A 9640-nucleotide genomic window follows, 5' to 3' on the forward strand; every position below is an offset into this window, starting at 1 on the left:
GACTTCAGCCTTAATTAATTATAGTGTTGTGTTGACGTAAATATTACCTCCCTGTTTTTATGTGTAACTAGCCACTGGAGCAGTCAGCAAGTGACGAACAGTCTTTGGTGTGACTCTTAATATTTAAAATTAATTTACGTCGATTTGCTATCCATAATTATTAAAAAGTATCTGCCAATCAGATTAAGTATTAATAATTAATGTGTGAATTTAGAGATGCTCTCAGCTTCTTATTATTAAAATAATTTCCGAATAATGGAACTTAAGCAACTTAGGCGCGAGAGAACGCTGAGGCCTCCCCTCGTGCCAAGGGCAAACACCAGTACCGAGCGACTCGCAGACCGGGGTGGACCGCGTTCCACGGGGAGCCATCATCCTTCGTCCACACCGAACAGTACATACTTCTGGTAAATAATATAGTCATTCAAACCAATCTCTTTTATTCGTTATGTTAACTCCCCATGCATCCCCGGTCCTTCTACGGTGTAGGGCCTAAGCCAGCCGATTAATTTTTAAACTCCCGCAAGAGACATTACGCGGGGTAGTCCACTTTACGGAACGGGCCGACTCCCGCTAACAGTGAACTTTCATTAATGTCGAGTGCATAGACAACCATGACAACCACGAGTGAACTTTGTATCTAATTTAACTGCGGACTGTGATTCCCACAAGTGAATCCGGACACCGCCCAATTAACAATTTTCGGGATTGGCCGCTTCCAATCAACCTCCCCCTTAACCTTGACTGGCGTGAGGGTATAACTAGTGACAGTGCATCAGAGCACTCATATTGAACTAATTGTAACTTTGTAGTGACGTCGACCCAAGTGTCTCCTTGGCTCCTTCAGGCCGTTATGCCTCGTCAATGTCCTCTCTTGCAATACTAGTGCACCGATGGTGAAGTGCGACGGTCAGGGACGCACCCGCGTGCGCCCTAGTATGCCAGTGGGCTTCTTTTTGTGTAAATAATTATGCTTTTTATGGAGTTTTATAAGGTCACGAGCCTCAACAATTGTGTATATTATGTAATCGCTACTAATTAATTCATGTGTAAATTTGCTTTTTAATTAATTACTCGCTAAAGTTGTGTTAATATTTCTGTGATTTTCCTCAAGTGCTTATGCCGTGCTAGTAATGTAATCGCAGCCTGGCGCGTCGCGGGGCGGGCCTCTCCCACGCCGGCCGATTTCTCCCCTCCCCACCCCGCGGCCCGCGGGCCTCGGTCCGCTGGCGGGTGGGAGAGTGCAGTGGTGTTCTGGGCGCGCTAGAGAGCAGACGTGCACGCCGCTCCGCGCTGCTCGTGAGGCACATTTTGTCATCTCGCAGTCCGCCGACAGTGAAAAGTCACGGGTCGTCTCAGCAGCTGAGCTGCATTCATTGTATCGCTGGCCGTATTGAGTTTTACGATTTTTCCGGGACGTCACCAGCCGAACGTCATAGGCAATGTACGCGCATCTACGGACCGCCGAACCTCTCAGTCAGTACGAATCTCTTACGTGACGGACCGCGCACGCGCTGTGCATCATTACAGGACAATCGTAACCGGGACGATAGTTACGGGATTACCTTCCCAGTTTGTGTCGGGACGTATTAAAAAGACGAGACTTTCATCCAGGAGTCCGGGTCGTAGCAGGGAGGGCGCTCATTCCGCGACGTGTCCGCCAGGCTGCGGCAGGCTCACTATGCGACAATAAAAGGGGCTCGTGGAACGGACAACACCGAGTTATCCTTGGAGCTGCCTACCATTCTTCCTTCTCACCTAAAATTCCCTCCAAGTCCCGTATTCCCCGGTCCCGGCCACGTTGGCCTGGACCCACACCTCACCGACGAGAGCTGCACGGGCAAGACAGGGCAATTACGCAAACGGGGAACCAGGGACCAAAAGCAGAGGGACGTCAGTAGGGTAATTCTGTGTGCGACATGCAAGTGTAGTGTAAGTGTAATTTGCAACTGTAATAGTTCATCTAATTAAACGGCCACTCCGCACCCCCCGTGCGTGACGTGCCAACAACCATCTAAATCTCGAGTTCGTGTCTATTATTGAATTCAGCATCCCTACACCAGCTAGGGCCCTCTCCAACCACGAAATCCACCGACGATCCTAGCGGGCCACACAGGGGCAACGCACCCACACGACCCACATTTGGTTAGCCGCTGAGCTAACCTGGCGCCCTCCCGGAACGTAATTTCTATAAGAGCCAATTTCCCACTAGGATATACGCCCCGTCTCGAACCCGAGAGTCCGGACGACGGCAACTGTGCCAATGGGATTGTTGACCGTCACAGTACCTGCATGATGTTGGGATGGATACACTGTAGGTATCTTTTTGCTGCCGTGGTTTGTTGTGACAACCCGCGTGCGGGTGAAGGTGTGTGTACTGCGGGTCGGTGTGCGCATGCACGAACGTTTACCTTGCTCCGATAGGGCGGGGATCAACTGTGATTACCCTCCCTTTCCTGGCATTGCCCTCGATGCAGTGGCAGAGTGATAGATGCCACATGCTGCTTTCTCTCGCAGCTCTCGTGATGCAAACATTGTCTTTGCATCTCGTTCTTCTTCCATTCCTGTTTGTAAATAAATTGTGTCAACTTTGCATATGACTCTCCTTAACATACCTTGGTATTGTGGCTGCACTCTCTCCATGATCGTTTCGAGTCCTTGCAAATACACAACCGAGATCTTATTCTATCAGTCCTTCCATCTCTATCTGAGGTTCACTTTACAATTTGTCCTGGCACATTTTTGAGCTAGCTACGTCCGAGTATCGGCCCTCATACTGCTAACAAAACTCGTCCCATGTGACATGGTAGTAACATACAGAATTCCACCACACTCTTGCATCACCTAACAACTGTTCGTCTACATTTACTGCCCAATCCTCAATTGGTACACCATACTGCGCTAATTTTCTTGTTACCGAATGAATGCCAGTGGCTTCTCATATTATAGCCCGGAGAAAGTTTGATGTCTTTGGAACTTAGATGGAATGTTAATTTGTGTGTATGCAGCCACAGTGACATTCATACGTGGCTGATTGCTCCTCCCATGGTGTGGTGTGCTCAGATAGTTGGTTACCACGAATTGTAGTCTGGTCGGTGTGCTGTGTGATAAGTTTCGCGGCTTGGGCGTTTATCGACATAGGCGATTGAAATGTCATTCTTGTGCCATTGGCTAAAATTGATATCTCTCGCACACAAGCTTCACAGTCGAAAATACCCACTCGATGTGTGTGCCACTCCAACCAGGGGCGCAACAACTAAATTTCCAAAAGCGGTTGGCGACGAGGGGGGGGGGGGGGTAATATACCTTTTTATAAAGAATCATCGATCCCCCCTATTGAAGCGGGAAGAATTTGAATTTCAAGGTGGAAAATTGTGCTATTTAAGCAGTTTTATTATCTAAAAATTGATTACACAGCACTTTCTTTGCCCCCGTTTGCCCCCACTTCAAGGTATTAGAGGGGGGCAAAATACCCTTGCCCCCCCCCCCCTGTTGTTGCGCCCCTGACTCCAACACTCCCATGCAATTAACATGTCACACACATATACACATGCCACAGGTCGTTGTTTGTCTTCTGCTCCCATCGCATTCTTTGCTGTTACACACGTCGCCTGTCATTGTTTCGTTCCGTGTCCATTTTTGTGTTCTATCTCGCCTTAGCTACCGCACATTTAGGTGCAAAGTCTGACGCCACTCCCGCTGCCTGTTTAGTTTTTTAATTAAATATTAACGTTGTAAAAGATCTCAGGGGTTTTAACGGGGGTTCGGCCTCGTGGCTACAGGCAGGAGTGCGTCTCGGTTCGGAAATTACCTGGGCTGTTCAGGCCACCCAGGACGCCTTGTAAATGAATGGTAAACGAGTTACAGGACACTGCACTTTATTCAGTATTGATATACTCATTCGTCCCGATAATGGCCGCGTCCGTTGTCGGACCGCTGTGACACGCGTATCCCTGTACGTAACGGCGCGCGCGACCAAGATAGATTGCAAAGTTATATCGATAAGCTGAAACAGTGGATTCTCGTCCCTATGAAAGGTTTAGCAGATAAACACGAAACTGGTGTTGCCACAACTTAGGCTGGCTGGTAAATACGTAGAAAAGTTCCTATGTTCAGGATTGTTTGCAGTCTAGCCTGCTACGAAATATTAACGTCTCTGAAATTACGTGGACACGCCAGCTGGAGACATACACGTAAAAGTCCCTTGGAAATGAAAGTTATTTAGATAAGACACACGTTACAAATTACACGTATAGAATGATGATAATTAAAAAGGCGAAAGTTAGTCAGTATTATTCTCAACACTTATGACGGAGGATCTACGACGATGACGATTAATTGGCTAATGAGCCGGAAATTGCGTACCACTACTACGCGGTCCTTAAACTGGACATGGAATTACGTATGAAAATAAAGTTCCCTGATGGGAAGAATTTAATAAGTTAAGAGTCGCACGAAATATCGTGCGACTGGGTTGGGGTCGGCGCCGAGCAGATTAAAAGATTTACAAAACTTACACTATTGCTGAAATGTTGAAGAGATGCTAGAGCTGATGGCCCGACGTTCGCGGAGCGCCCGACCCCTGCGAGCTCCCAACGGTAACTGAGCGCGAGACCGCCCTGCGGCCTCGCGCCTAACCACGTGGAACGCGGGAAAACCGACCCGGCCAGTGAACGTTGTGTAGCTGTTGTGGCGTCTGTGCGGGCTAGCTACGTCCGGTTCGGGCGAGCCCGGAGTCGGGCTCGGAGGTGTGTCTGGTGGCCTATCATTCGGGGGTCCCGTTCCTGTTGGGGCCGGGTCATTTACTGCGAGACGCAGGTCGTCTCGGTGCACTTTGGCTGGTCGCCCGCTGGGGGTGCGCACGGTGTATGTAGATGGTCCGGTTCGCCACAGAATTTGGCGGGGTTCAGACCACTTGGGGGCCAGCCCCGCGCAGAAGTTATTCTTTCCGGAAGACAAATGGTGTTGCCGCACATACACCCACTGACCGGGTTCAAGCTGAGCCGGAGGGCGGGTGGATTGCGGTGTCTTTTGAGTCAGGAACTGTGTCTGTTTTACGCGTGCCTGCTCCCTCATGGCTGCGATCTCCTCCCCCCATAGGTCCTCTGTAGCCGCCGCGGCCACCCGACACTCTCCAGGGAGGGCCAGGTTCTGCCCCAGGAGTAGCTCGGCTGGAGAGTGGCCCGTGACCACATTGGTACGTCGGCGCAGACAATACAGCAATTTGGGCAGGTGTATGTCCCACTTTGAATGATCCTCCCCGAGGCGGAGGCGGAGCTGAACCTTTATCTCCTGGTTCCTCCGCTCGGTGGGATTCGCCTGAGGGTGGTATGTAGGAGTGGTATGGTGGAAAATCCCCCACCGGCGGCATCCGGCTCGCCAGCGCCCCCCGGTGAACTGGCATCCATTGTCTGTTAGAAGTACCTTCGGAAAGCCGAATCGTGGGTAAACCTCCGTTTCTAGGAGGGACAAGATGGTGCCTGACCTGACGTTAAAGACTGGGAAGGCCTCGACCCAGCGGGTGAAAAGATCGGTAATGACAACCAAAAATCTTTTCCCGCGTGACGTGCGGGGGTACGGCACCATGATGTCTAAGGCTAGTGTGTGAAAGGGTTCATTTGGTCTGCGGGGCTGCTGCTGCTCTACCCCGTCGGCTCGCCGCGACTTGCGCTGCTGACACAGCTGGCACCTCCGCACGTAGTCGCGGACGTCCCTGGCAACACCGGACCAGTGGAATTCCCGACTTAGCGCCCCTCGCGTTTGCTCCGCGCCCGGGTGGCCGTCCAGGTCGTGATCGTGGTAGAAGTTTAGGACAGCTGAACGGGCCGCCGCGGGTACGTACGTTCTCCAGGCCTCCATGTTCCCTGGTACCCATGTCAGCAGCTTCCCGTCCACACATCTGTGGTACGGCTGCACCTGTTCACCGCACCTGGCCACCCACCCCCTTGCTGACTCGTCGTCGTGCTGCGCCTCCAGCACGACACGATGTAGGGCCGTGAGCGTGTCCGGGAGAGACGTGTCTGGATCTGTGTTGGAAGCGGTGGCGTACAGAACTGCGGGTTCGCCTGTCCCCGGGGTGTGCGCGGGGTGTCCTACGGGCGGTAGCAGCTCCTCCCAGCTGCCCTCGTCGTGATACTCGGTGTTAGGATCGGGGTGTCGTGATAGCTCGTCAGCCAGTTGATTTTCGCGCCCTGGAACGTGTTTGACGTGGAAGTCAAAGTTTTGGAGTGTCAGGGCCCACCGCGTGAATTTCGACTTCCGGCCCTGTGCCGAGTCGAGCCACTTGAGACACTGACTATCAGTACGCAGGGTAAATGGCCTACCCTCCAGGTGGTGTCGGTAGCGCCCTACCGCCCACACGACCGCGAGGCACTCCTGCTCATTGACGTGATAGCGTCGCGCCGCTGGGCTGAACTTGGCGCTCGCGTATTCCACTACGCGCCGTTCCCCCTCCAGACCTACTTGGTACAGCACCGCCCCCATCCCTTCCTGACTAGCGTCCGTTTGCAGGAACACGTGCTCCTCGGGGCGGAGGCGGGCGAGGGTGTGGCAATCCCGGAAAAAGCGCTTCACGTCAGCCAGCGCGTGGTCCGCCTCGTCTGTCCACCTGAACCTGTTTTTGGGGGAGAGAAGGGCTGTCATCGGCGGCGTGATAGTGGCGAAGTGGGGAATGAAGCCCCTCAGCCAATTGAGTAGGCCTATGAGTTGCTGCAATTTTTTGCGGGTACGTGGTGCGGTCTTAGACTCAATTAGGTCGAGTTGCGCTGGTAGGGGTCGGCATCCGTCCGCGCTCACAATATGACCCAGGTACTCTAGTTCCGTAGCGCCGACGTGGCATTTGTGGGGCGCGCAGGTCAGCCCATGTCTGGCCAGCCATTCGAGGACCATGGCAAGGTGCTGCGCATGCTCCTCCCACGTCCGCGACCAGACAATCACAACGTCCAAGTAGGCCGCGGCAAACTTGCCCACGAACCCATCCAGGACGCGGACCATCATGGTCTGGAAGGTCGCGGGGGCGTCCATCAGCCCGAACGGCATGGCGCCGAACTGAAATCTGCGGCCATCGGGAGCGGTGAATGCTGTTTTGGGTCTGTCCTCCGGGCATACTGGGACTTGCCAATATCCTGACTTGAGGTCTAATGAGGTGAAAACGCGGGCGTCCCCCAGTCATGCCAGCGCATCCGTTATGTTAATGAAAGGTGGGGGTGCTGGTATGGTGATGGAATTGATGGGTTTGAAGTTGACACAAAACCTGAGCGAGCCATCCTTTTTTTCGCCATCACCACTAGACAGTTGTAGGGCGACTCGCTCGGCTCAATTACCCCATCACGTAGCATTTCTGCTATTTGTACCTGAATGGCCTCATGTTCTTTGGGTCCGAAACTGAAAGGTTTTACAAATTTAGGTTCATGGGGACGTGTAGGGATTGTGTGCTGCGTCACCGTGGTGCGGCGTAACATGTCCGCGGCCGCGAACACCTGGGGGTGCTGTGCTAGAACCTCGTTGAACCGGTCTATGTGTTCTGCAGGTACCTCATTGCGCAATTCCCCCACAGTGATGGCGGGCGCAATCACGAGTGGCCTGTCCCCGCCAATGCTGTACACCGTCCTGCGACTCGTACGTCCCACGTGTACCTTACCGTCCCTTACGTCGATGGACGCGTCCTCCTGGACGAGCCACGGGAGCCCCAGGATGAGGTCGTCCCTCAACTCCCGCAGCACCAGGGTGGTGGTCTGACTGCTCATATCTCTAAAGGTGATCATTATCTGAGCGCGCCCAGACGTGAGCACGCGGGTCCCACGAGTGGCCAGGAGGACGACCTCCTCCCCCGGCTCCAGCTCTGCCTCAGGTACCAGGTGGGCGGCGATGTAGGAGTGGCTCGCCGCAGTGTCCACCAGGGCGTCGACAGGTCGCCCGTTGACCAGAACCGGCACACGGATCAGGCCCCTCGCGTTGTCACCTGCTCGTCCCAGCCGGTTTGGTGGTGCCGAAGTCGCTGAGTGTGCCGACGTGTCAGCGTGGAGCAGCGGCGACCCGGGGCGGGGCGGCGACACGTGGTGCGTGGCACCACCGCCTGACGTGATAGGTGGCGGTGGTGCGTGGTCGCGCCCCGCAGGTGGTGCCGAAGTCGCCGAGAGCGCTGACGAGTCAGCGTGGCACGGCAGCGACCCGGGGCGGGGCGGCGACACGTAGTGCGTGGCACCACCGCCTGACGTGACAGGTGGCGGTGGTGAGTGGTCGCGCCCCGCAGGTGGTGCCGAAGTCGCCGAGTGCGCTGACGAGTCAGCGTGGCGCGGCGGCGACCTGGGGCGGGGTGACGACACGTGGTGCGTGGCACCACCGCCTGACGTGACAGGTGGCTATGGTGCATGGTCGCGCCCCGCAGGTGGTGCCGAAGTCGCCGAGTGCGCTGACGAGTCAGCATGGTGCGGCGGCGACCCGGGGAGGGGCGGCGACATGTGGTGCATGGCACCACCGCCTGACGTGACAGGTGGCGGTGGTGCGTGGTCGCGCCCCGCAGGTGGTGCCGAAGTCGCCGAGTGCGCTGACGAGTCAGTGTGGCGCGGCGACCTGGGGAGGGGCGTAGACACGTGGTGCGTGGCACCACCGCCTGACGTGACAGGTGGCGGTGGTGCGTGGTCGCGCCCCGCAGGTGGTGCCGAAGTCGCCGAGTACGCTGACGAGTCAGCGTGGTGCTGCGGTGACCTGGGGCGGGGCGTCGACACGTGGTGCGTGGCACGACCGCCTGACGTGACAGGTGGCGGTGGTGCTCGGTGTCCTACATGCCGGTTCTGTGGAATCACACGTTCAGGCAGGCATGCTGTTGCTGTCGGGGGAGTGCGTCCCCGCACCTCGCCCGCCAGTGTAGTGCTCCGAAGTGCCGGACCTCTATAAGGCACCACCACCCGCCTGTCTTCTGGTGCTATGTGCTGTTGTCGCGCCGTCCCCTGTTGCCGAGCTCTTGCGGTGAGCGGCTGCGGTAGCGGCTGCACGTCCCGCTCAATTTCCTTGGCCAGTTGCACGAAGTCCTCCAGGTCACGTCCGGTGGCGCCCCTCAGATGTGGGCGTAGCTCCCACCTCATCAATTCGACCACCAGTCCAATAGCCTCGATTAGGTTTCCAGTGGTAAGACGGCGATGAAGTCGAACTTTGGCTTGTATGAATGACTCGACGTCCTCGTCGTCACCTTGCGGGGTACACCAGAGGGAGCGCTGGCACTGCGCCCTTGCCCGCGCGTCGTCGAACCGGCTTTCCAGCCGAGAGGTGAAGTCGTCCAATGCCATTTCGCCTTCCCCGACCATGTCCCACCAGTCACGGGCGGCTCCTCTGAGCTGGTCACTCACTCGCTCCGCCACTCGTTTAGTGGAACGCCGTGACGGGCCAAAAGGTCGCGGCAGTGACAGCTGAATATTCGTGGGTGTTCATGTTCCTGCCCGGCGAACTCGGGGAGCCTAATTCCTGCGCCTGCGCGGGCTGGGCAGGCCATGACCGCTACTTGCGTCGGCGCGGTCGCCTTACATTCACACGCCTGGCACATGAATAGTCCGTCCCGGAAAACTAGGAATTCTCGCGCGACTGTACATGTTCGGTGGCGCAGCGTGCGCACTGGTAGCAAGTGGCTAACTCATCTGACTGTCCG

The sequence above is a fragment of the Bacillus rossius genome, chromosome 6, assembly GCF_032445375.1.
Source record: "Bacillus rossius redtenbacheri isolate Brsri chromosome 6, Brsri_v3, whole genome shotgun sequence".
NCBI classification, from domain to species: Eukaryota; Metazoa; Arthropoda; class Insecta; order Phasmatodea; family Bacillidae; genus Bacillus; species Bacillus rossius.